The sequence below is a fragment of the Meriones unguiculatus genome, chromosome 2, assembly GCF_030254825.1.
Source record: "Meriones unguiculatus strain TT.TT164.6M chromosome 2, Bangor_MerUng_6.1, whole genome shotgun sequence".
Lineage (NCBI taxonomy): Eukaryota > Metazoa > Chordata > Mammalia > Rodentia > Muridae > Meriones > Meriones unguiculatus.
Genome location: NC_083350.1, coordinates 188651838 through 188677556, shown reverse-complemented (window position 1 = coordinate 188677556; position 25719 = coordinate 188651838).

Sequence of the window (25719 nt, the reverse complement as noted above, 5' to 3'; positions counted from 1 at the left end):
GAGGTCCTGAGTTCAATTCCCAGCAACCACATGGTGGCTCATGACCATCTGTAATGAGAACTGATGCCCTCTTCTGGTGTGTGTGAAGACAGATCACTCAGATACAGAAAAACAAATAAATGAACTAACTTTTTAAAGAGTGGGAGCTTTTATGTGAAGGCAAAGTATAAGAGCTGGTCTGGTTCAGACAGAGTCCACTTCATAGTCTTCTTTTTCAAGGAAGGGAATAGCCATGTGACACGCACTTGCCCTGGCTTGGGTCTCTTGGTATCATCTCTTCTTTCCTAGCTGTTCCGTGTCCTGTGGAACAATCATCTCCGTATCTCTAGGTGACCTAGGAGACATGCGAACCCTGCTCTCTGACTTCCCTCACTACAGATGGCAGAGGAAATGGAAGCCAAGGGTCTGGAGCATATACCATTTGAGCAATAAAGGCAAGTGCTCTCTGGGACTCCTGAAGGCCTCATCCTGGCCACCCTGACTAGTTCTCCACCACAGAGAACTTCTGTCCAAACAGGTCAACGTTCCAACCTGTTCTAAGGCCAAGTGCTGTCCGTATCGCCCTATCCAAATTTCTTTGATGCTCAGGTGGCCTTGAATTATTCTGTTTCTGGGAACCCAAATCCCTAACCACAGTCCTCCCAAAGGCCACTCTCCAGAGGCAGAGTCAAACCTGGGATCTGAGGCACTCTTGCTCATTCACTGCCAGCCCAGGCCCTCAGGCTGCTGCTGCACTTGCAGAAAGAGTCTTTAAGGAACTAAGGCTGGATATAGTCATGGGGTGGACATCCAGCTGACTCTGTCCTCGCAGGAAGTTGAAATTTGACGCAGAAGGAGGGAAGAGTGTGTAAGAAAGAGGAGGCTTCCGGAGGAGCAGCAGCACCTTGACCTCTGACCTCTTCACCCTTCAGAACCAGGAGGAAACAAAGAAGTGGGTGCTTTGTCACAGTCGCCTGGGGAAACGTCATGGAGCCACGTCCACAGCCAATGTACCACCAGTTGAGGCATCTTGCCAAGCAACTCTATCAAGCCAGTCAGCCCTGAAGCAGCTCAGATGGACAGGCTGTTCTTAAAATCACGTTTCCTAATCAGTCTTCTAAAAAAAAATTTCCCTGGTGATAAAGATGTTGAAGAGGCACCAAAAAAGTCCCTGGCCAAAAAGGCCATCTTTCCCTCCCTTTGTCTCCTTACTAATGGACAGTGCCCAGAAAAGCAAGACAGATGGCTTCTTGGAGAAAACGATCATTTCCTAATAAATGAATGAGAATTTAGGGCCCCAGCTGACAAGGAATTTTATCTTGTTCTCCCAGCATCTGCCTGGGGGAGAGAGAGCAGACAAAGGCAAAAGACAGATCTCTTGCCTCCCCCCATCCCCCCCCATTCCACACACACACTCCCATACTACCTCATCCCCACCCCCTCCACTCCCCCAACCCCCACCCTCCCCCACACTCCCACCAAACCCCATGTACACAATTTATTCTAACACATGATGAGAAGGGGGATGGTGCAGTCCAGGAGCAAAGCTTCTTTCTCCTTTGAGCCCCCATCCTCCTCATGCTTCACACAAAGCATCATGGGGTTTCCTGGGACACAGGCAAGTAATTGTGGAGGTCTCCTGGGGAGAATAACTCTGATGTTACCTCTTGGAAGGTCACTGGGAAGCGCTCAGGGCAGAGGGAAGGGAGCCAGTGGAGGCCAAAGGGCTGGGTAGTAATGGCGCCTATCACCACTAGCTCTTAGCATAATGGAAAAGCTGTTTGCAGGGCAATGCTGGGCTGGCCTCACACAGAAATGCAATCTTCTGGAATACAGGGTGGGCAGTGACAAGCAGTTTATCTTCCATTACTCTGAGCCCTTAAATCACCTTCAGCCTCAGCGTCAGCATACAGGACCAGCTGCAGGCGCTCCCCGAAGCTCCCTAACCTTCCTGGAGGGCTTCCTGCAGCTGCCCTGGGCGCCGAGGTACACGCTGCTATGGATTGAACTGTATCCCCAATACAGGTGCTGCAGGCGTAACTTCTGAGTAGCCGGAACGTGACCTTATTTGGAGACCAAGTCTTCACAGAAGTAATCAAATTAAAAGAGGTCCTGGGGTCATGGGCCTTCTTGAATATGACTTGTGTCTTATTCAATAAGGAGAGCAGGACACAAAGCCAGAGTGCCGGGTAGACACTCAGGCAGGGATGGAGGCCATTCTCCTCTAAGTTAAGGAACACCCAAGATCCCCAGGGAATCATCCAAAGCCCAAGGGGAGCCTAGAACAGACTGTCCCTCAGAGGGAATCAGCGTTAGCCATGTAACCTCAGAAATGGAAGACAACGGCAGTCTGTTATTTAAGCCACTTCTGGCGCGGTTGTGCTTTGCTGAGGCAGTGCTAGGGAAAGAAAACACATAAAATTCCTTCCTAAGAAGGAAAAAAAGGTCTCACCTCAACAGAAAATAATCTTCTGGTCTGAGATGATAGCAATGAGTGAAGAGAACACTGACATGCTTCATTTGCCATGAGTCTGCATGATAGCAGAGAGCCAGCCAGGGGGAGCCCCTAAAAGCCGTTTTTCACAGGACTACTTGCTTTTGTTTTCAAATAACGCAGTTCTGTCCCAGTCTTGGGAGTTACCCATGGTGTCAGGCAGAAGGAGCAGAGCGCTCCTGAACTGACTAGACTTCCTTGGGAGGGTCGCCTGTTTAAGACATGAAAATAGTACATGGCTAGGGGAACGATGCCTAAGGTTTTAATGTGTCCTGGTACAGCATGGAATAGGATGTCTCTGTGTTTCGATGGCCAGCCCTCCCTCGCGCCTTCAGTACCCTCCATATCTTGAGGGCCCCTATGAGGGAGGTGGCTTTCCAGCACAGCAGTGCATCGACAGGAAGATGGTGTGTGCTGTGACCCTCCCTGCAAAGGCCAGGCTCTGGAGTTCACGCTTTATTCTGTGAGACTCATAGCAGAGAGGCCCGAAGATCAGCATTCGTGGCTGAGGGTGGGACAGGAATGGGCCAAGGCGGAGGAGGAGAGGAAAAGGAGTGGGGGTTGGGGAAGAAGAAGAGGCAGAGGAAGAAGAGGAGGAGGAAAAGGGAAGCCGAAGTTGGTCCTGGAAGACTACAAGAGCAGCAGAAGAGAGAGTTTGTGAATCATGCTCCAGTTCAGAAGTCCACACAAGTGTATGTTCTTGGATCTGGGGCCTTTCTGGTGAGAAGTGCATTTGCACATTGCGTAAGCTGACCCATTTTATGCGCCTTTTGTCTACTCCTGGGCGTGTAGCTGGCCACATGCCAGTGGAGCCTGCACACTGCCTGGCACATGCATGTGGCAATCAGAGAACATTTGGGATGATTGAATGAATGGTCACCTCAATGGACACTTTCTCCAATCTCCAGGCCTGGCAGGTAGGAATCCAGGAGATCAAACCTGTGTGCCTCCGTGTCCCAGGTGTGTTGGGATTGTCAGCCCACTGAGAGACAAGAACTTGAAGCTGCTTGGAGCTACAGGTGAGTGAGCAAGCTGAGACAAAGCCGGATGGGGTGAGTGGCTGAAGAAGCTTTGCAATATTCATGACCAGCAATCTCTGTGCAGCTTGGGAGGCTAATTTGCATGCCCAAATGGCCAAGACTTGGCATAGGCCAGAGACTGTGAATTGATGAGTTTCCAGGGCAGAAGATTGTTGGGACAGGGGAATACCAGGAGGTTTTGAAAGCCAAACAAGCTGCCCAGGTGATGATTTTCCTTTACATTTTTTATGAGTTGAACACAGAGCTGTTTATCTGGGGCCGGCAGAAACCGGCGGAGAGTGTGTCCTCGCTTCAGACGCAGCTCGTGTCTAGAGGGCCACAGGAAAGACGGAAGGAGATAAAGAAGGGGAAAGGAGAAACAGGAAAGAGAATGCAAGTGGAAATGCATCTGGCCGATGCCCAAACCTGGTTTTCCCCTTTCAATATGAAAAGACCTGCTTGGGCCCAGGGACTCACTGCAAACCTTTTCAAACTGGTTGGCTTCTTTTTAAAGAAGAAGACTGTATCTGATTATCTGCATATTAAACAGGTAACAAAACAACATAAAGGCTGGGTGTGTGAGGGACCAGACAGCCAGAGGCCGGTAGAGTGGGACTGCTGCCCCAGCCTGGCTCACAGGTGTTCGAAGTCACTGATGGGTTACTAAATCTCAGGACAGTGAAATACATTAGCACGGCGTGGACTTGGAGCGTCCCCAAGGGTCCCATGTGTTGAAGGCCTGGTGCCCAGCTTGCAGCACCATCAGGACAGTGCGAAGCTTAGCAGGGGAAGGTAGGCCCTTGAGGAGAGAAAGTCAAGTCATTTGAAGGGGATTGTAGGACCATGGCAACTTCCTTTTCTCTTTGTTACCCCAGGTGAGCGGTTTCCTCTTCCATGGGCTCCAGATGAGCAAAAGCAACAGGCTAACTAACCAACCATATGAACTATGAGCCACGGAAGTCTTTCTCCCTGTTGTTTATCTAAGGGGTTTTGTCACAGTGATGGAACTGATGAGCACAGCCCATTTTAATAAATTGGCCCAGCTGTGCATAGGGACCACTACCCTGAGAACACATGAAGTGGCTGGGGGCGACTGTGGCTTAATTCCAGAGGGTCAGCTACCCCGTCTCTTCATGGGCTTGTACTGTGGACGGCAGCCCCGTGAGCAGAACCTTGTCTCGATCAGCTTGTGTTATCGTTCTGTGATGGCTCTGCCTGGTGACAGCCAGATAAAGATGCTGTTTAATTTCTCATGGCGTTGTGCATGGGAACTCCTCTGGTGTGTGTTCTGTGTGCTTCCAAACCCCTGTGTGCTGATAAACTAAAACCATGAGATTCCTGACCTGTGGAGACCCCTTCTCCCTTAAGGAGCAGGGAGGACCACTCTTCCCTTGCTGTGCCCCTCAGAGTCCCTAACTTCTCCAGTGAAGCATCGTGCTTTCTCGAGTTCCGGTCTGTGTGTGAGGCAAGTGTGCAACCGCACAGAACGTGGGTGTGGATGCTTCCCACCCTGCAGGGGCGTGAAATGCCCCGGGCCTTGCAGTCACCGGGAAACTTTCAAAGGTCAGTGCCTAAGCTTCTTGGGGAAATCTGATGGGCCTGACTAGTACATAGGTGCTAGAATGATGGGCTTTCGGCAGTGAGAAAGGGTAGCGTGGTAATCCAAGGACTGGTCACAGGGCGTCCAGGTCCTTAGCGATGTGGACACGGACTGAACCAGCTGTCAGGGTGTCCTAGAGGCACACTGTCACAACAGAAATGCCAGAAGTGCAAAGGCACATAAGCAAGGATCACCCCAACGTGAAAACTCCGGAGTCCCTTTGCCTGATTATTATTCCATTTTGTCTAATTGCATTTTAAAATGCTCAGTGGGAGAAAAAAAAAAAAAAAGAAATGCCAAGGCTTTTAATAAATTGAAGGCAGGTCTGCTTTTTAACCTGCAGCAGGTTTTTCAAGAGTCCTGCTGTGGCCGGCTGCTCCAAGGCCCCAGCTCTTCACAGATGAAGGTAATTAGGCCGAGCTCGCCTCTGGAGTTGAGGGCGGCGAGGCGGCTGGCTGCAGAGTAACGTCTAACTCCTGGGAGGACCAGTCATTACGAGGGAGACCGCGTGATTCAGACATCATTTTCTCTCTCAGACAACAAGAACGTGCGGTAATTCGAGGCTCGGGAGCAGCAGTGTGCAGGTTCTCTACAGCCGAGGCGGCCTCTCTGTTGCACCGCTTTCGGGGCCACTTGGATGCCCAGCAAAGCCAGATTTAGGTGCAGAGGCTCCGGGCAGCGGTCCCAGGTAGCCGGCTGTGAGGAATGCCAAGAGACGCTGAGAATAAACCTGAATGTGATGCCAGCGAACTCAGGTTCCGATGCCTGATGGCAGCTAGGACTGGGGTCATCAAAACCCCACCTTGGGTCTTTGCTGAAGGGTCCAAAAAGCTGTAGGGGGTTTAGAGCCTGTTTGGGTGCCAACCCACAGAACTGAGAACTGCGTTCTGCTCCCTCATAGGGCCTGTGACCTAGGTAAGTTCTTTCATGCCTACGCTTAATAAGCTTATCCATAAAATGAGGGTTATAACGAGGCTAGGGTGTGTGGGTGCATGCGTTCTTGTGTGTGTGTGTGTGTGTGTGTGTGTGCACAAGTGTGTGCATTTGTGTGTACAGACTGCACCCAGGACCTCACGTGTGCTAAGCACTCTCACCACTGAGCTATACCACTGTGTCAGTTAGTTTTTGTCGACTGGACACACACCAGAGCCATCTGGAAGAAGGAGCTTCAATTGAGGAATGGTCTCCATCCAATAGGCCCATGATTATGTCTGTGGGGCATTTTCTTATCTTTCTTTAAAAAAAAAAGTGATTTTCACTTTATGTATATGACTGTTTGGCCTGCACATATGTATGTGCTCCGAGTACGTGGCTAGTGCCTGTGGAGGCCAGGAGAGGGCATTGGATCCTCCCAGAGGCATGGAGGTGCCCTCCCCTCACGCCCCATCCCTCAAGGGCACTTCAGACTGGTGCTCCAGGTGGCTGTGAGCCACCGTCCAGTGCTCTTGAAACTGATCCCAGGTCCTCTGCGAGAGCAGCTAGTGCTCTTGACCTCCGAGCCATCTCTCCAGCCTTATGAGGCATTTTCTTAATCGCTAATTAATATGGGAGGGCTCCTCCCACTGCAAGCCCTCCCACCCCTGGCAGGCCAAATCAGCCTCAAGAACAGGTCAGTAAGCAGTGTCCCTCCCGGGTTCCTATTCTGCACCTGCCCTGACCGCCCTCCTGCTGGACCGTGATTGGGATGTGTAAAGACAATAAAACCTCTTCCTCTCCCAAGCTGGTTTTGGTCAGCATGTTGTCACGACAATGAAAAGCCAGAGAGGACAACTCCGCAGCCCAAGGGCCAGTTTGGAAGATTAAGTGGGTGTAGAAAGTTCTTGGAAACCAGCCCTGCACATTGCGATGGCTATATAAGGGTTCAAAGTTCCTTATCATTTTTGTCATTAGCTCAAGCAATGGTCTGGTGCTCTGCCAGGCTAGGATTCTGCCAGGGCCCCCAGAGCTGAAGCTGCAGAACCATTGCTTAGTACAGGCTGCTCATGCTCAAGGAACTGATTTTCTTTTTTTAATGTAAGACCCTCATAGTATTTCTAAATCAGTGGCCTCAACCTTCCTATTGCCTTGACCCTTTAACAGACTTCCTCATATTGTGGTGACCCCAACCCTAAAATTATTTCATTGCTGCTTCCTCACTGTGACTTTGTACTGTTATGAATAATAATGTAAATATCTGGTGTTCAACCCCTGTGAAAGAGTCATTCGGCCCCCAAAGGGCTTGTGACCCACAGGTCAGGAACCACTCCTCTAAAGGAGCTATCTGACTTAAAGGATACAAAAGAAATCTGAACAAACGCAAGCAGGATAGAAAAGATCTGTTGACATGAAAATCCACCCCTGCCCTCGGCCCTACCCACCTAACCCTGCAAGCAAAAATCAGGCAAAAAACTCTGAGCACCCCTGCTCAATTTTTTAACATTTTGAATAAATCCTTTTAACCATGCCCATTTATGTATTACTTTTATCCTCTGAAAGTAGGTAGCCGGGTATCTCTACTTAGTAGTATTGGAAAAACTGTAAATGAGAGACCATTTTAAGTCTGGCATGGTGCCATATGCCTTTGCTGTCACCCTTGGAAGACAGAGGTAGATGGATCTCTCTGAGTTTGAGAACAGCCTGGTTCTCAGAGCAAGTTCCAGGCCAGCCAAAGCCACACAGTGAGACTCTGTAGAAATAAACAAACAAACAAACAGATAGATGAATAAGGAAACAAGTAAATAAATGTTAAATAAGTCTAAATGTTAACTTTAATAAGTTAAAATGTTACGTTTGTAGCAACTTTCTGCTACTCAGCATAGAGGCGTGATCTTTGCTAAGAGAAGCTAGGATTGCTACCAAGGAGCACAGGTGATAGCCAAGAATTTACTGCAGAGAGTTGTCAGCACATCCTCACTGGCTTGCTCAGCCTGATCTGTCAGCAGGGCTGAGGCCCCTTCTCCCTCAACCCCTACCTCCAGCACAGCTGGGCTCCAGGCCAAAGCCAGAGATAGGAGAAGTAAAGCTTCTGAAGGTCTCAACCGCAGAAGTTATACTAGGCACCACGCTCAGGAAAGCATCTCAGTAAAGGGTAGGATGATGTAACTAATGACAGTTGAGGCCTGGTGAAAATTCCTACCAAAATACTTCCATGTCTACCTATGCTGCAATATCATATATGTTATGATGTAGTATCATACATTTACTCAAAATCTATGATCTATCATTTGCAAGTGGCTGATTTCATTTTCAGTTTTGTTTTTAAATATAGGTTGTTTTTTTTTCCACGTTAAAGGCGAGGCACGGTTATGTCTGAGAATGTGTGCAATAGGCTAGAATCCCAGTGCTTGAGAGGGAAAGCAGCAGAACAGCCACAGGCTCTAGGCCACCCTGGGCTACACAGCAAGACCATGTCTCAAAACAAACAAACACAAGTGTTCAATATAGAGTCGTATAGAAACAAGCAAATCACCTGTAATCTTGCAGTGGAGGAACAGTGGCAGATTCTCAAGTTTCTTCCTAGCCTTTTTTCCCTCTGCGTATAAACGGTTTCTTTTTCTAAATATATTTGTTTGTACAAGTTGAAATTGTAGCTTCTAGCCTCATTCTGTCACTTTACCTTCAATTGTAAGCACTTTTTTTTTGTTTTTGTTTTTTTGGTTTTTGTGTCTGCATTGTATCATGTCGAGTCCCAGCAGCGAACAGTTTGTTTCCATTGGCCTCCTGAGGGTCAGCTGAGGGACAAAGAGTTGCTGAAGTGAACCTGAACTAAACACCTTGGGAAGCTTCCCATGGCTAAACCTGAGGGTGGAGGAGGGGGCAGTACTGGACCCCTAGGGTGGCTTGGAAAATGAGGAAGCTAAGGCCTGAGGTGAAGGAAGGCACAATCTACGGCCAGTAAGTGAAAAAACAGCAGGAATGAAGAGCCTGCCTTCCCACGCCTCTTTGCTGGGCCTCCCATTGGAAACACTGGAAGAGGAGGTTAGAGAGAAGAGTTCTGTAGGATGAAGAATGAATTGAGGTGACAAAAGAGACATTTGGAATGTGCCCCAAGGACCCATGTGTTTAGAAGCTTTGTCCCAGCTTGGAACTGTTGAGGTGGTAGAAACTGTTAGGCACGGGCCTGGTGGAAAGTGTAGTCACTGGTGTATGTGAGGCAGGGAAAAAGAAGATTAAGGGAAAGGGACGGATTCCCTGGGAATCTGCTGAAGCCTCTCTCCAGCTGACAGTCAAGCATTCCACAGCACAGCTAACATCTGCTCTAAGCTTGCTGACATAGAGACCCTATTTTTTTCATACAGAGATATTTTAAAATAAGAATGTCAAAATAGCAGTGAACCATACATAAGGCTGTAATATACACGACCTTGAGTCTGGCCTTCTATCTTTCCCAGATATTTCCTGGGAATCTCACAAACACGACTCTGGACTTTTGGTTACAGTTGAAACATCCTCGCTTCCTGGAGTCATCCTTAGGCGGTGCCTTACCACCTGTAACCCTAGTGCACTCAGGAGCCAGCCTAAGCTCACATTAAATTTCTTAGCAACCCATCTCTGTCATCGGTGGTTGGTCTGAGGTCAGCATGGGGTTGGATGTTTCCAGGTTCTCAGCCTCATTCCCAGGGAACTGAAAATAAGGGCTACACAGATTTCCAAAATGAGCAGGAGGAGAACTTTACTAGGACTACAGACCAGAGAGGCAAACACTGTCAAGACTGACAGCAGTCCACATGAGTAAAGGTACCCAAGGGCCCATTCTAGAACTAGATATTAGAGTCTTGAGGGCTTCTCTGCCCTGGCTAGTTCCAGAGTAATAGAGATAGAGAAGTTTTATGATTTACATAAGCTTTAAGGCACGGTAACTAGGCAGATATCAACCCTCTAAGCTATTTTGCTGTTTCCCAGCTACATACCCCAAGTTATTTGCCATAATTGTTCTTGCCTGGGATGCCTCTGTTCCATCAGGCCAGCCCTCATGGCCATGTGCTCATGGTCCTTATTCCCCTTTGAGAATTCCTTCTCCCCAGCTTCCTTTCCTCCTGCTATATCTTCTGCCTCCAGCTCCTCCCGGCCTCATGGTCCTTCTGAGACCCCAAACCCCAGCATCTAAGCTCTGCCTGCTTCTTTTCTGCCCAGCTATAGGCTGTCAGCTACTTTTATTAACCAACCAACTTTAAATTGGGGAGCAAAGTTTACACACCGTCACTTGGTGTACATGAGAATGTCTGGATAGCAACCAGATCTTGGGGTCAGAACTTAACATAAGAATACATAGCACCAGCCCAACCACCAGTAGGCCCCAGGCAGTTTTTATGAAGTCTAAGGTCAGGAGGAGCTGAGGTTTAGGTGGTCCTCTGTTTTGGTTGATAGATTGATTTCTATATTCTGATTATATATTCTGTATATGTCCCTTCCCATAATGTCCCATTTTAACAACATGTATGCCCAGTTATGCATGAATGGGCATAAAATGGTAAGTAGAGGTTCTGCCCTAAACATTCACTTAAATCAGCTGGATAATCTTTATTCTTTACAATGCATTGTGGAAGCCTTGAATAAAAACCATCTAATTTGGTCACTTTAGCAGCGGAGAAACTTAGGCAGCTGTTCAGAGAGAGATACGTGCAGCCCAATGCATATAGGTTCAAGGGGTTCTGAAGTTGGCAGATGCCCTTCTGGGGGGCGTGTGTATAGTATGTGCAGGTGAAGGAACCAGGCTGCTGAGTGCATTGTTACAAGAAGGGGAGCTGTGCACAGCTAAAGCATACACTCTCATGTCATTAAACCATGTCCTGTGCAGGCCTACCTCACACCCTCTGAGCCCACCAAATTCCTTAAATGGCTAGTATAAAGACAATGCACCCTATCCTTTCCCTGCATACTTCTCTTCCCCATGCTTCAATCTGGATTAAAGTCTCTGTTATCTCCCACTCTGCTCCAGTCCACCCATCCTGTAATCCTTTCCTTCACTGAAGCTACTACCTCCTCACCTGAGTGAAGGATCTTAGGTTTTCTGTCGCTGTGATGAAACACCGTGACCAAAAGCAACTTGGAGGTAAAGTGGGACACTTCAGCCTATGTCGCCTATCGTGTGGGGAAATCAGGACGGCAACATGCAGGTGGGAGTGGAGACAGAAGCCTTCCCGGAACAGTGCATGAAGGTGGGAGCAAAGGCAGAAGCCTTCGAGGAATGGTGCATGAAGGTGGGAGCGGAGGCAAAAGTCTTCCCGGAACAGTGCATGCACGTGGGAGCAGAGGCAGAAGCCTTCCCGGAACGGTGCTTACTGATTTGCTCTCACTCTCCCTTGAAGAGGATTGTGGGACCCCAAGCCCCTCATCTTCCCCTCTTTCCCACATCCTAAGCATGAGGCGGATGGTGCTGCTCCACCACTGGCTCTGGCTGTGATGTACCATCCACAGGCAAAGCACCAGGGGCAGCCAGTCATGACTCCAAACCTCTGAAACTGTGGGCCACGATAAATGTTATAGGTCGATTATCTTCATTATACATTGCAGTCACAGAAAGCTAAATAACACACATATCAAACATGCTTTAAGTATATATAGAGAGAGAGACAGACAGACAGACAGACAGACAGAAGATGACTGTCTAGTGTTCCCATGAATTATATAACCAAGTTCCTGTGGATTGTTTCCTTGTTTTCTCTACTATTATAATTAGCACTGAAATAAATATTCTCATACATGTACTTTTGGCTGTGTCCCTGATTATTTTCTAAAAACATTTTCCAGGGTTGGCATTATTGGGTCAAGGGAATCTACATTTTAAATTTTTCCTCTATAGCCCCAAAGAGTCCTCCAAAATTCTTTCAAATGATGAGTATGTATGGGAAGAGAAAATAGCCAGGTGTGGGAGTCACACCTCCCAAGCTGTGAGAACTGATCTGTTGTCCAGAGAGAAGGTAGTTTCAGGGTCAGTTTACCTGACGGTCATCTGACAAAGGCAAGTGAGGGCAAAGCCTCCAGTGTGGAGAGTTTGTTTTCACTTGACCTCTCTTACCTAAGGCAAATAAGGTGAGCAAGCTGGGATAATCATTCAAGGCTCTCCCCTGGGCTATTTCCTTGCTAGATGGTCCCAACCAGTCAAGAGAGGGACATGGCAGGACTGAGAAGGATGGAAAAGCTGGGGAAGAACAGGAATGGGAGGAGGAAGACAAGGAAAAGGGGCGGCAATGAAGACATAGAAGAGGAGGAGTCTAGAACCAGAGTCAGAGAGTACCCTTCTAACCTGTCCCTATCCCTAGCTTTAATGACCAGGAACAAGGAGAAAGCATAGGAAAATAAGCAAGTGCCAGGACCCTCACGACCCAAGAAAAACAGCCAGAGATTCAGCATGTGAACAAAAACAGAACCAAACAGTGAATGGATGGGCCGGCCTGCATTTGTGACATAAATATCAGCATGGTAGTTCATAAATTCAATACAAGGAATTAATAGGCCAAGTCCAAGAGGGCATAGATATAGGTTTTCAATTGATTATTGATTGATAAGAACAGTCACATTAGTGACAGCCATCTTCCTCCATGGTGCCAGGCTCCTAACAACACCACGTAACTTAATCCTCCTGCTGTCTGCAGCCCGTACTGGGTGTCAGGAGCTGGCTGCTGTGACCTACTCTGTCCTCCAGGCCCTGGTCCTAACCCTGCTCCCTATGTTCCCCTTCTGCCCCCTGCGAGTGGTGGGCCAGCTGCTAGCTGCCTGCTCCTGTAGCTTTTCATTAGCATATGCCTGCGATCCAATGTGCCCTCACACCTGTGGTGCAGGCCTGCAGTCATCAAAACCTGGGCAGGGTCCTGGGAACAAGGAGACAAACAGAAGTGGCTTTGCTGTTATTGTGCCTCTGGATCATTCCCTCTGCTGGAAGACCTGTGGCTGCTTCACCACTGCAGGCCTCTGCAACCTGCTGCCTCCTCAGGGCGCTCTTACTTGACCGCTGTGTCTGAGTGAACCGGACCCTTTCAACCGGCCCTTCCTTAGATCTCTTCTCTTGCTACCCTCTGCTACCCTCTGATGTGTGTGTGCCCATGTGTGCACTTGTGTGCCTTTGTGTGTGAAATATGCATGGCCATCTTTATTTGCTGACTCCCACCGCAGGAGAGGCATTCTGAGTCAAGCATTTGCTCCTGGGTCCAGCTGAGCCCATTTCTCAGGTCCTATCTCTTAGCCGTTCTATATTTACAAGGTTCCAAGCTCCAGAATGCAGTCTGACTTGAGCACAAGGCAAATTCACTTGTGTGGGGGAGGTGGGGTAGAGAGGCTAGAGAAAGACTCCGAAGACAAGGGAGGCCGCCGAGCTGACCCCAGGCAACATGGGCAGAAGTGATACTGCGGCAGGATATCACTGTGTCGGACACTCAATGCTCTCCTGGAAGCTTTTGATAACTGTCAATAATTTATCAAGCATGCCTACTGCTTGCTGCCTCTCCTACAATATTCAGTGTCCCGGGGGATGAACTGAGTTGCCGGTCTGTGCCTGGCTTCCCTGCCAGCTTTCACTTCCATAGCAGGAAGGGGCAAGCTGGGGCCTTTAAAACTGCACACACTGAGGAATCCCTCCAGCACTGCAGATCTGGGTGCTGGAGACAGGCACTCTCTGCGGACAGCTAGACAGTGCATGAGGAGGAAGCTGCCCTTTTCCTGAACACTGCTCGAGGCTCCGTAACAAAATCTGACAGCTGGTCACTTATCCATAGGCCCCACCAGACTCTGGACACTCACTCTTCTGCCAGGCCTGGCCACAGCCAGTACATGTTTTTGAACCACACACAGGCAAAAGAAGCCAACATCTAGAAAGCCCGGCTGTCAGGGGTCATGCTGGAGAAGCCTGGGATGGCTGGCCAGAGGGTTGCCTGTGACAAGTCCATGGCTTGGGGATGGAGGGCTTTCCAAGGGAGGCAGCCAAGGCCCCAGCTGTGCTTTCCCTAACCAGAACAACCAGCTGCTTCCCGGAACGCTGCCACAGCGCTTTTGGGATTTGTTTCTCTTTGGCAGCTTCTCCTGAGGAGAGATCAATGAATCCCAAGTCTGCCTTCAAAAAGACAGGCTCTTTTTTCTTCTGAGGAGCAGAAAAGAGGCGCTGGTACATTCTTCATGCTCCTCCTGTCAAGGTTGTGGAAAACTTATGTTTCTTCCACAATCATCCCAGGGTAGTCCCTAAAATGAGATGCAGAACAATCCAGAAAACACCACAACCCATTTGTGGACCTTATTGAAAGGTCAAGTTTGTGACATTAACAAGCACGTGCTGGTACACACATGCAGCCAGCTCCTCACCTGCTGCACTGAGGCGTCGCTGCCATTCCTGGCTGCCACAGGAAACAGGTGAACTCTGACAGGGCACCCTTCAGCCCCTTGCCGCCTGCACCGCCCGCTCCAGGATGTCAGGCTGGAGGCCTTTAAGCCATCCTCAAAGGAGAACCCTGCACCCCGGTTTTTTTTAAGCTCTCAGGAAACAGGCCTACCTATTCTTCCTCTCCACACACCCACTCTTCTCTGCACAGGCTTCTGATCCGGTTCCACCCACGTCTGTCCTGGGGGAGCCTCAGGAAAGAGGCCAGGGGCCTCCTCAGCCTGGGACAGGAATCTATCCTCCCTCAGCTTCCTGGCAGGAAGCTCTTAGCTTTCTCTCTGTAAGGTGTCCCTCTCTCCCTCCCGGGATCTGCTCTCAGCTCCCCTCCCCTCCATGCTGCTCTCTTCCTGTGCTGGGGCCTGCAGGAATTGGTTCCTCACGGCCACCTTTCCATCATTATCAGCCCTGGCCTTCAGCTCCCCAGGGGCATCTTGCAGCATCCCAATGAGCTGCTCCCTCTCCGCTCCACATTCCACTCTCAAATTCAGCATAATCCCTGGTACACCTATTGACCTCATTTGCCAAATCCAACCAATTGCCAAATCCTTTCTTTGCCTCAATGGCACCCTTTCCATTCTTATCAAATGTGTAATGTCTGCTCTTGCAGACCACGGCTATGGCGTCTAACACCAGCCTCATCCTACACTCCGTATTCTGTCATCATTTGAGGGCACTCTCACAATTTGCTAGGGATGACTCCCACTGCTGATAACCCCGTGCTGCTGAGCCTGGCCTTAAGTCTTTGAAATGCAAGGTAGTCTTCCACTTTTCTTTATGGCGATGTTCTTCTGCAGGGTCGTGTAGGTTTCCCACTCATCTCCCGTGCCTTCCCGTCTCTAGGCTTTCACCAAACAGGAAGCTTCCGGCAGTGCTTGCCATTGTTTGCATCTCTCAGTATCCTGCCTTGCCCCCAAGGCTCCTCTCAAATGCCTCTCCTTCCTGGAAGCCTTTCTGGGTTCTCCTAGCTAGGTCCGTCCTCTTTCCCCCTCATTGTTCTGGGTTCACTAGGTTCCTCTAGCCATGCTCACTGTATACTGGCTCTCCATATCCACCCCAAAGCTTCTAGTGCTCAGAAACACTGATTCAAAGAAGACCCTGAAGCAAGGTAAAGCTATGGAAATGTGTTTTCTTCACACCCTGGAGGACAGCGCAGAGTGTAGATCAGAACTAACTCCTTGATCACCTTGGACCATTGCTGGAGAAATTTTATTTAATAGTATGGAAAACATTCGAGTAGCTTAAGAGAGCCAGGGAGGGGGAGGCAGGGGCAAGCCAGGCTTTCTTCCTGTAACTGCATCCCCAGGGAGCGCAGGTAGCTCTGCTTCATCTCCTCTGTGGCCACTCAGGACGTGATTACTGGCAGCAGATGCAAACACACGTCTCTGTTCCATTAGTCCGAGTTAGGCTGAGAAACTGGAAAGGGGCCACAAGGGCATTGCTTGGGCTGTGTTGGTCTGGTTACCATCTCAAAGAGGAGAGGAGCGAGGCGGGGAGAGGAAGACCCCGCAGAGGGGCGGGGGAGGGGGCTGCTCCTTGCTGGAGCAGAGGAGATGAGAAAAACACAGAGCACGATCCTGAAGGCAGGAGCCGGGTTCCCTTAAGTGATTACAAGATGGGGCGCGGAGGAGGTGTGCACCGGGCCCGGACCCACGCGAGCAGCCACCCACAAAGCAGCCCGAGGCTTAGCTCCTCCAGCCCCAGGATGCCTGTCAGCCTGGCAACCCCGGCGAGCACCGCTCCGGTACACAGTAGCCCACGCAGCATAAATCTGCCTCCCACGCAGGCACCGCCTGAACGCGAGGCTGCAGCCGGGTAATGAAGACGTGAACCGCTGAAATTCCGTGTCAGATGGCGGCAGTGACATCTGAAAGCCGTAATTTGCTGCTCGGCATATTTTTGTTCCAGGTACCAGCTCCTGTACAAACGCCGCGTGTCTCCGAGGCAGCCGCTCCGCTCCCCAGCCTGGCGCTGCCCCAGCTGGCCTTGGCTTTGCCAGCGGGTTTCTTTGGGGGAGAGCTCGGGAAGGCTTCGCCCGGATCATCTGACCATGCAGAGACCGGGGAGTGGCATGAGGTTAAAAGCACACCTTATTCCCCAAAGTGCAGCGCTCTAGGCCGTCCATTTCCCCTCACCGCGATCGGAGGTGCAGACTTCGTCAAGGGTGACTTGAGAGGGGTCAGTTAATGTTAGCCACGCCAGGGCTGCAGGGCTCTTAAAAGGGAAAGATCCCGATGAGCAGGGTGCAGACGCCCAGCTCTGCTGTTCGGGGCTGCTCACCCCTCTTTCAGTCAGTGGCTTCACTGTCCTTCCTGCCTCTCCTCATTGCTACCTTCCCAGAACCGCAGCCAGGCAGACAAGCAATTTCCGTGAAAGGTTATCTTTTTAGCCCTCACTGGGTACCTGGCACTTAGATGGACTCAAGCCTCTGGGTGTGAGGGAAGAGGCCCACACAGCACTGCCTGGCTATGCTAAAACCACAGGAACTGGGAGATTCAAGGTCTGGGCAGAGAGGCCTTTCACAGCTTAATCCTCCCCGCTGGGCCTCAGCTCAGCAAGCCTTGTACATCTGTTGACCTGCTGCTCTGGATGGCCTTCCTGCCAGGCTCTGCGGAGTGGGCGGAGAGGATAAAGTGACTGTGAACAACAGGAGCCTCTGGCCCCGGTCCCTGAAAGCACAGGCTGCAAAGGTCTACCCGCCTCAGGGACACCCGTGTGTGTGTGTGGGGGGGGGAGCAGGGGTGAACTCTTCACTGAAGTGGAGGCCTGTATCTCAAGGACTACGGAGATGCTGAGTGCAGCATCACTCTGAGACTGGGAGGGCTCTGTGAACGCCTCCCGCAAAGTTAGGCCTGGACCTGCAGGTCTTTCAGCTCCCCCAGCACCCCAGCACCTGGCCACAGGCAGCCCCAGAAGCCCACTGCTCTCCTCACAGGCACTCTGGCTAACACTGAGCTCTTTCAACCGCAAACATTTCCTCACCCAGCAAACAGCATAACCCACTTTATTAACTGTGGTCATCTGGTCGCTAGGGGAAACTCGTTTGTTAAACGCAGTGTAGGTGTGTTTGTTTGTTTGCTTGTTTGTTTTTCAATCATGTTTCGTTGGAATATGACTTAGACACTAAGCTGAAATCTGCCTTTTTAAGATACCATTCTTTCATTCCTTATGAATGCATCACAGCCAAGACGGAAACCATTTCTACAGCCCCCCCCCCCCGCCCGAAGTTCCCTCATGCCCCCTTATAATCAGTCTGACCCTTCAGCCCCAGCTCCAGGAAGACACTGATCTGTTTTTCCCCTATGGTTTTGCTTCTTTGCAGAATGTCTCGTAAATAGACTCATACAGAATGTGTATGGCTCTCCGATTCAGGCTTCTTTCACTTAGCATGATTCCTGACTGTGTTTTTAACCTGTTCCTTTTCCATCACTAAGATGTCTGCCGGTATGCTTCACCCAGGGACGTTTGGGTTGTTTCCGGTTTGGGTGACTGAACAGAGACAGAGTGCAGGTGTGTGTGACTGGAAGTCTTCGTTTCCATGAGTAACCTGAGCCTGCTGGGCGTCTGATCATCGTGTCTGACCTGTGTGGAGCAGCTGCCAGGCTGATTTCTAGAATGACTGCAGTTTATTCCCAGCAGCAGCAATGCTCACCCCTGTCGCCCCAAATATACCGGACATATTGGGGTTTCTCTCCTCACTGCCACCTCTGTAAGTGGCTAGCTGTGTTTCCTCGTAGTTTTCCTTTCAGCTGTATCCTGGCAGTGGTGCCAAACCTTTGTGTGCGTACTTACCATCTCCACAGCTTCTTTGATAATACATCTATCTGCTAAGATGTTCTGCCCGTATTTTATAGAGCAATTTGGTTTTTACTTACTACTGAACTGTGAGATTTCCATCTACACATAAGCCATTTCCCAGATATGTGATTTACAGATGTTTTCTCTCAGTTTATTTTTCTAATTTTTTATTGATGTTGTTTCCCATTCCCTTTATTTTTAACTTTTTTTCTCATCACTTTCTTGGAAAAAAGCAAAAGTTTTCCATTTTGGTGAAGTCTAGTTTATCGGTTAGATAATCTCTTTGGTTTGTATCCAAGAATTGCTTGGATACAATTGCTTAAGTTGCTTAAGTCAGAATCACAGGATTCTTTTCCTGCGTCAATGCTGTCTTTTCCGTTTGTTATGTTTATGTAACTCTGCCCACATCATGCTCAACAGTCTGTCCTTCCCTCTGTCCGCAGTGCGCTGATGATGTGTGCATGGCTTCTGTGCATGGCTTGCTTGGGACCCTCACCCCCGCTCACCTGAGCCAGCAGTGTGCCGTTTCAGGGGCACGGTCATCGTCACGGCTGCGGAAAATCCCTGGAGTAAGAGTACGGATCTTCAACATGTGCCTGTCTCTCACTGTTGTCTCCCTGTGCTCATTTCCACATCGGCTTCACGATCCACCTTCGTGGTTCTGCAACAGAAAGTTCCAGTGTCGGCTCTCAGTTTGGAGGAGAGCTGGCATGGGCATCTTAGGGAAGCCCAGGGCTGGTAGACAGGATGGCTCCCTCTGTCTCCTTACCCCAGATTTCTTCCATCAAAGCCATACAGTTGAGAAATTACATATGTTGTACACTTTTTGTAATTTTGAATACATGTTTAAAGCTCTGAGGTGCTATTGTAAACGGCATTTTAATTGAAATCGCATTATTGGCTTTCAGTGGGTAAATGCTGGTTCTTTTACATAGCGATGCACTGCTTTGCTGTGACCCGTCAATCCAGTGCTGTTTGCCTCCGTCAGTGATTCTAGCAGCTCTGAGAATAGGCTGTGTGAGGTTTTCTGCATGGACTGGTATGATGTCCCAAGAAGAGACTTTCGAAACTACATGTAATTTTTTTTTTTTCTCATCTTATTGGTCACTGTCTGGAACGTCCACAGCCACTGGGGACTCAAACAGAACAAGACAGGAGCTTACCACCCCGTTCTGCGTCTTTGGGGAGCTTGCTCAGCAGCTCACCCTGAGCATCCTGTCGGCTGCAGGCTTTTCCAAGATGCCTTTACTGATGGAGAATCCTAGTCTGCTTACAAGTTCACTTGTTCTTCTGTTTTTGTCATGAATGGATTTTAAATGTTCTGTGTCTGCTGCGAGGATCACAGAATCTCCCTTCTTCCGTCTGTTTATGTGGAGAATCACACTGAGGAGTCCTTAAATGCTTAGTCAACACTGTATTGACAGAGTACAGACTGGTCCATCTAGTTTGCAGCCTGAGTGAGCTTGGTGAGAACGCTGGCGGCGGTGGAGCAGCTGTGGAGGTCGCTGGCTGACAGAGTCCGTCCTGTCTGCTGTGTACTTCCTTGTCTGACCTAGTTACTGCTGAGACAGGGGTGTTGAAACCTCTGATTACAACTATTCATCTCTCTTTTCAACTTTGTTAGGTTTTGCTTTTTCTGTTTTGAAGTGTTGTTACTAAGTATAAATTTCCTTAGGGTTGTCTTCTCACCTCCTTCTTCTTGACTCAAGATTTTGCTCTGTAGCTGAGGTGGGTGTAAAATTCACCATCCTCCTGCCTCAGTGTCTTGAAACTTAAGATCACAGTCAAAGGTCACCCGCTCCTGCAACATCACCTTCCCCGCTGCTAGTCCTTACTCTAAAGTCTGCTGCAGCTGGAGCTTGGTCTTCCAGTCCACATCTGTGCAGCACATTTATTTTACTTACTTTAGCTTAACTTTATTGCCCTGTATTTTTTTTCTTATGTTAAATGGATTTTATCAAACTGTCAAGTTGGATCTTACTTTTTCAGCCAATCCAGTAATTTCTGTCATCCAGTTGCTATGCTTAATTGTTTACATTTAATGCAGTTATTGATCTTGTTGAACTTAAAGCTGCTGTCTTGTATCTTTTCCTCTTCTTATGTCTATTGTGTTAAAAATTAAAAAGCAATGAGGCTGGTATCAACTGATATTCTCTGCAAGTTTATTAGGAGGGTAAGGAAGGAATGGGAAGCAGGACATGGTGGGGAGAGAGAAAAGGGAAGGGGAAGGGGCGCAGAGAGAGGGAGAGAGAGAGAGAGAGAAATGTAAGAGAGAGAAAAAGAGAAAGTAAGAGTGTAAGAGAGAGACCATGTGTCGGGGTAGGTCCCTTAAGGGGCAAAGTAACCACGCCTTCCAGGTGTGGCCACCTGGCCGGTGACTCATGATGACATCATAGGTTGCTGGGTAACACAGGAGCAGGTTGTGTTCCAAAATACTAACATATTGTGTCTTTGTTCCCTTCATTTTCCTGACAGTGAATTGTTTTAATTCTATTTTTCCCTAGTACTGACTTATTATTTTGCTCTTAAATTTTATAGTATATGTCATAATTAATTACAGTTTACCCTCAAATAATATGTCTTTACATGTAAGTGTCACAACAGTAAATTTTCAGTCCCTGCAGACCTTTGGCCCATTGTCATATGTACTGTTCTTTTGCTGTTGTTGTTTTTGAGATTCAAGATGGTGTCGATTGTTTTTGTTTGTTTGTTTTGAATATATTAAACACAACACACTCACACTATTTGGTTTAGGTAAATACCTTTTGTTTTACAGAATGACTAAAAATTACTTTTTAGGTATCTTGACCTCCATTTTAAACATTTCCAGAGAGCCTTGATTTTTGTGTGTAGCTCTAACTTTCTGTGGACATCTCGCCCCTCTGCCAGGGAGCTAGCACTTCTCCGGGTATATGGTTGTGATCGTGAATTCTCTCCACCTTTGCTTATCTCCAACTGCATTTGTTTTAACGCCGTTTGAAAATATGTTCTGGCTGAGTTGACAGTTTTGTTTTCACATTTTCACTTCACTGTCTTCTAGATGGTGCAGATTCAGAATGGAAATCAGTTACACCTTTTGTCATTTTCCGTGTCTCCTTCTCTTTTGTTTATAGAAGTGTGAGCTGTGTGCTGCTCTTGCCCTGTCTCCTTGTCTTGTCTCTAGGACATTATCTTCTACCTTATGGATTTCAGTTCAATTTGATAGCAATACACTCCCCTGGATTCTTTTTTTATTCTTTTGTTTCTTAGTATTTCGTTTGTAGTACTTTTTTTTTATGTTGGTGAAAAACATCAGAGCCTTACACACAGTAGGCAAGCGCTTTACACCCCTTCTGTGGCCTCTCAAGTAGTTGAGGTTCAGGTCCAGCTGATAATCCCCCCTTTAACAGCCTCAGCCCCAGGGTTTGAATAATCTGTATTGACTTGTTTCCAACTTCACTGATTCTCAGTAGTGTTAATTCAATATTTGTGAGCCCTCACAGCCTTCTCTTCTTCCTTCTCCTCCCTTACCCTCCCCTCCCCTTCCTTCCTCTCCTCTTCTGTCCTCCCCTCCCTTCCCCTCCCCTCTCTTCTCCTCTACCCTCCCTTCCCCTTCCCTCCTCTTTCTCCTCTCCCTCCCCTCCCCTTCCCTTCTCTCCTTTTCCTTCCTCTCCCCTCCCTTCTCCTCTCCAATTCTCTCCTTTTCCTTCCCCTCTCCTTCTTTCCCTTCCTCTTCTGTCCTCTCCTCCCTTCCCCTCTCCTTTTCCCTCTTCTCTCCTGTCCTCTCCTCCCCTCCTCTTCCTTCCTCTCCCCTCCCCTCTCCTCCCCTCCATTCCTCTCCATTCTCCTCTTCCTATTCCTCCTCTTCTCTCCCCACTTTTTCATTTTTGACACAGAATCTCACTCACCATATAGGTCAGGCTGTCCTCAGGCTTGATTATCTCTCCTCCACTTCCTGAGAACCAGCATTACCACTATGCTTTTGTCCCTGTTGTCTGGTGGTTTTGTTTGTGTTTTACTTCTGGTTTCCATCTCTCTGATCAGGTTTCCCATCTATTCACACACCTCGTGCCCTGACTCTCGAAAGCTCTGTCGCTCCCAACAGTCACTTACTGTTTTTCTACTCATTTCCACGTCCTCTCTGAATTATGTTCTATTCCTAACAGAATTATTGTTGCTCCCCCGTTTCCTTCCTTTTTTTCTCCTAGTGCTAAGGATTGCTAGCCTTGAACTTGCAACCCTCCTTCCTTGGTCTCTCAAGTGGTTGAGGTTAAGGCCCAGCACCACCAGGCTCGGCTGCTATTCCCCCCTTTAACACCAGTTTGCTTCCCTCGCTTTGGTGTGTGTGTGTGTGTGTGTGTGTGTGTGTGTGTGTTCACTTTAAATCCCAATCATAGGATCTTCTTTCCCTCTTCCCTCCTCCTCTACTCCTCAGAAAAGGGGAGCTGTCCCACACACCAACCCACCCCAGCTCGTCAAGACACATCAGGACTGAGCGAATGAGCACACCCTCTTCCACAGTGGCATGGTGAGGCAGTCCCGCCAGGGGTAAGTGACCCAAAAGCGAGCAACAGAGTCCATGTAGGAGACAGTCCCCGCTCCCCTTACTAGGGATACCACATGAGGCCTGAGCTGCCCATTGGCTATATCTATGTAGGGGGCCAAGGCCCAGTTCATACATTGTCCTTCATTGGTGTTTCAGTCTCCGCAAGCCCCCCTGGGTTAATTGGCTACATTGGTCTTCTTGTGGAGCGCCTGTCCTCTTTGGGTCTTTCTATCCTCCTCCCCCTCTTTTCCATAAGACTTTCTACACTTCACACAGAGTTTGGCTGTGAGTTTCAGCATCTGTTTCAACCCACTGTTGGGTGGAGCCTCTCAGAGAACAGCTATGCTAGGCTCCCTTCTGCAAGCAGAGCAGAGTATCATTAATAGTGTCAGGGCTCTTTCCCATGTGGTGGGTCTCAGGTTGGGCCAGGCATTGGTTGGATAGTCCCCCAGTCTCTGCTCTGTCTTTATCCCTGCACATGTTTTAGGTAGAGTAAATTTTGTGGGTGAGTTCGTGTTCCCCTCCCTCCACTAGGAGTTCTGTCTTGTCAGAGAGTGTCCTCTTCAATCTCCATGACCCCTACTACTAGCAGTAGCTGGAGTCACCCCCATATCCTCCCAGCAGCCTACCCTGCAGTAGGTCTCCAGCTTGTCGCAGAAATGCCCCTGACCATGGGTTCTCTTCTCTCTGCAAGTCCCCTGTCCTCCTGCCCCAGGTCTGATCTCCACCCTCATCTCTCTCTGCACTCCCTCTCCTACCCTGTTCCCTCTCTTCAATTCTTCTTCCATCCATTCTATTTCCACTTCTGAGTGAGAGTTAATCATCCTCCTTTGGGTCCTCCTTGTTACTTGTCTTCTTTGGGACCACAGACTGAAGTATGGTTATCCTGTACTATGTGGCTAAAATCCACTTACAAGGGAGCACATACCATGTGTGCCTTTCTGGATCTGGTGCCTCACTCAGGATGATATTTTCTAGTTCCATCCACTTGTCTGCAGATTTCATTATTTCCTTGTTTTTAATAGCTGTGTAGTATTCCATTGTGTAAAGGTACCACAGTTTCTTTATCCAGTCTTTGTTTGAGGGACATCTGGCTTGTTTCTAGTTTCTGGTTATTATGAATAAAGATGCTATGAACATAGTTGAGCAAGTGTCCTTGTCGTATGGTGGAGCATTTTTTGGGGGGTATATGGCCAGGAGTGGTATAGCTGGGTCTTGATGTAGAGCTATTCCCAATTTTCTGAGAAAGCACCAGATCGATTTCCAAAGTGGTTATGCAAGTTTGCACTCTCACCAGCAATGGAGGAGGGTTCCTCTTTCTCCACATCCTCACCAGCATGTGCTGTCACCTGAGTTTTTCATCTTAGCCATTCTGGTGGGTGTAAGATGGAATGTCAGGGTCATTTTGATTTGCATTTCCCTGATGAGTAAGGACATTGAGCTTTTCAAGTGCTTCTCAGACACTAGAGATTTCTTTGTTTAGAATTCTCTTTTTAGCTCTGTACCCCATTTTTTATTAGAATATTTGGTTTGTTGGTGTTTAATTTCTTGAGTTATTTAAATACTTTTTTGATATTAGCCCTCTGTCAGCTGTAGGGTTGGTGAAGATCTTTTCCCAGTTTGTAGGTTGCTGTTTTGTTCTGTTGACAGTGTCCTTTGCCTTACAGAAGCTTTTCAGTTTCATGAGGTCCCATTTATTAATTGTTGATCTTAGAGCCTGAGCTGTTGGTATTCTGTTCAGAAAGTTGTCACTTGTGCCACTGAGTTGAAGGCTAATTTTCCACTTTCTCTTCTGATAAATTTGGTGTTTCTGGATTTATCACTTAAGGTCTTTGATTCACTTGAACTTGAGTTTTGTGCAGGATGATAAATATGGATCTATTTGCATTTTTCTACACATGGACATCCAGTTAGACCAGCACCATTTGTTGAAGATGCTGTCTTTTTTCCATCAGGAATGCAGATACTTCCAGAAGTTCTTTTATTGTATGAGATGTTTTAGCTATTCTGGGTTTTTAGTTTTTCCATATGAAGTTTAGAATTGTTCTTTAGCGGTCTGTAAATAATTGTGTTGGAATTTTAATGGGAATTGCATTGACTTTGTAGATTTCATTTGGTAAAGTGGCCATTTTTTTCTATGTTAAGCCTACCAATCCATGAGCATAGGAGATCTTTCCATCTTTGATATTTTCTCCAATTTCTTTCTTCAGAGACTTGAAGTTCTTGTCAACCAGATCTTTTGACTTTCTATTGGTTACTTTATATTATTCATGGCTATTGTGAAGGGTGTTGTTTCCCGAAATTCTTTCTCAGCCTGTTTATCTTTTTCATACAGGAGGGATACTTTTTTGTTTGTTTGTTTGTTTGTTTGTTTTTTAGTTATTTTTGTATCCAGCTACTTTGCTGAAGGTGTTTATCAGCTGTAGGAGTTCTCTTGTAGAATTTTTGGGGTCACTTATGTATACTATTATATCATCTTCAAATAAAGATATTTTGACTTCTGCCTTTCCAATTTGTATCCCCTTGATCTCCTTTAGCTGTCCTATTGCTCTGGCTAGGATTTCAAGCACTATACTGAAGAGATGCAGAGAGAGTGGGCAGCCTAGTCTTGTCCCCTATTTAAGTGCAGTTACTTTAACTTTCTCTCCATTTAGTTTGATGTTGGCTCTAGGCTTGCTGTACATTGCCTTTACTGTGTTTAAGTATGTGCCAAGTATCCCTAATCTCGCCAAGCCTTTTAACATGAAGGGGTGTTGGATTTTGTCAAAATGCTTTTTTTAGCATCTAATAAGATAATCACATTGTCTTTTTTCTTTTAGTTTGTTTATAAGGTGGATCACATTGATAGATTTTCATATGTTGAACCACTGCTGCATGCACAGGATGAAGCTTACTTGGTCATGGTGGATGATATTTTTGCTGTGTTCTTCGATTCAGTTCGCAAGTATTTGACTGAGTATT